Source organism: Chrysochloris asiatica, unplaced genomic scaffold (genome assembly GCF_000296735.1).
Source record: "Chrysochloris asiatica unplaced genomic scaffold, ChrAsi1.0 scaffold00104, whole genome shotgun sequence".
Classification (NCBI taxonomy): Eukaryota; Metazoa; Chordata; class Mammalia; order Afrosoricida; family Chrysochloridae; genus Chrysochloris; species Chrysochloris asiatica.
In genome coordinates, this window is record NW_006408622.1 from 4,295,588 (window position 1) to 4,297,464 (window position 1,877).

The window sequence follows — 1,877 nt, forward strand, 5'->3', positions numbered from 1 at the left end:
TTTTAAAAAGTTGTTCTATATAATAAAATATACATTCTTAATTGATGTAATGTACTTAGAGTTAGGAGTCCTGGTATGATGTTGTAGAATAAGCACTGGGCTACTAACTACAAGGTTGATAGTACAAACTCACCAGCTACTCCTCAGAAACTATACAGAGGCATTGAGTCAGACCCAACTCGACAGCACTAAACAACAACAACTTAGAGTTATTCCAGTTTGCTCCCCCTCCCCCACCATATTTCATGTTGTTGTTGTTGTTGTTGTTGTGTGCCATGGAGTCGGTTCCCACTCATAGAGACTCTGTACAGGGTTTCCGAGGCTGTAAATCTTTATGGGAGCAGAAACCCTCATCTTTCTCCCTTGGGACAGCTGGTAGTTTTGAACTGCTGACCCTAAGGTTCGCAGCCTGATTCATAACCACTACACTACCAGAGCTTTATTATACTTACATAATTTATAAATCTTATAATACATTGCTACATAAATATTACTTTAGCTAGTCTTACTAGTTACCTTTTTAAAGAGGAAGATTTACACTTACCCACATATTTACCATTTATGGACTCTTCATTCTTTCCTGAAAATCCAAGTTTCCATCTGGTATGATTTTCCTTTGACCTGAAGGATTTATTTTATCATTCTTACATTGTTGGCATACTAGAACAAATTCTCTTAGTTTTAATTGATTCAAAAATACCTTTATTCTACATTCATGCTTTAAGGATAGTTTCACTGGATATTGACTTTTGCATTGGCAGGTTGTTGCTTTTATTGTTGTTGTTTTGTTTGTTTGTTTGTTTTTTGATGCTTAGTGTTTTAGAAATGAAGTCCTGGTGTGGTGTCATGGGTTAATGTGCTGGACTGCAAGGGCAATTTGAACTGCAAGGTCAGTGATTCAAGCTCACCAGCCACTCCTCAGAAACCCTATACAGGGTCTCTGTGAGTCAGAACCAACTTGGAAGCACTTAACAACAACAATTGAGAGATAACGTTCCACTGCCTTGTGGCTTCCACTTATTCTGAGCGATATCAACAGATTTTAACACTGCTGTTCCCCTTAATGTAATGTATTGTTTTCCTCTGACTATTTTCAAGATTTTCTTGAGTTTAATTTTTCAGCAATTTAAGTATAGTATTCCTAGAGGGAGTTTTCTTTGTATTACTCTTACTTTGAATTTGTGGAGTTCCTAGATTCTATAAATGTATGTTTTTTTTATTAAATTTGGGAAATTAAAAAAAAAATCATTGCCACATTTTTTTTGTCTCTTCTCCTTTTGGGATACTAGTTACATGTGCATTCGATATTTTGACATTGTCCCACAGAATATTGAGACTCTATTGTCATTTTTGGAGCCCTGCTGGTTCTGTGGGCTAGGCATTGAGCTGCTAACTGCAAGCTCAGTTGTTGAAACCCACCAACTTCTCAGTGGGAGAAAGATGAGGTTACCTGCCCCAGTAAAGATGAACGGACTTGTAAACCCTCTACAGAGTTGCTAACAACCAGGGCTGACTTGATGACAATGAATTTGAGTTATCATTTTGAATCCTTTTATATTTATCCTTTAAACTGTTGTTGTTAAGTTTCCTTGGGTTGATACCAACTCATAGGGACCATGAATAGTGTTTCTAAGCAGCAGCTGATGGGTTGGAACAGTTGTATCATCTGCATATCGCAGGTTGTTAATGAGTCTTCCTCCAATCCTGATGCCATGTTTTTCTTCATAGGACCCAGCTTCTCATATTATTTGCTCAGCATACAGGTTGAATAAGTATAGTGAAAGATGTTACAACCTTGCTTGCTGAAAGTGAAGAGGACTTGAAACATTTACTTATAAAGATCAAAGAGCACAGCCTTCAGTATGGATTACATCTCA

At 37.1% G+C, this 1,877-nt stretch overlaps 1 pseudogene; it reads right to left on the bottom strand.

The window, feature by feature from the left end:
- The window catches only part of LOC102840982, a 162,165-nt pseudogene that overhangs the window by 69,069 nt on the left and 91,219 nt on the right, over nucleotides 1-1,877 (bottom strand).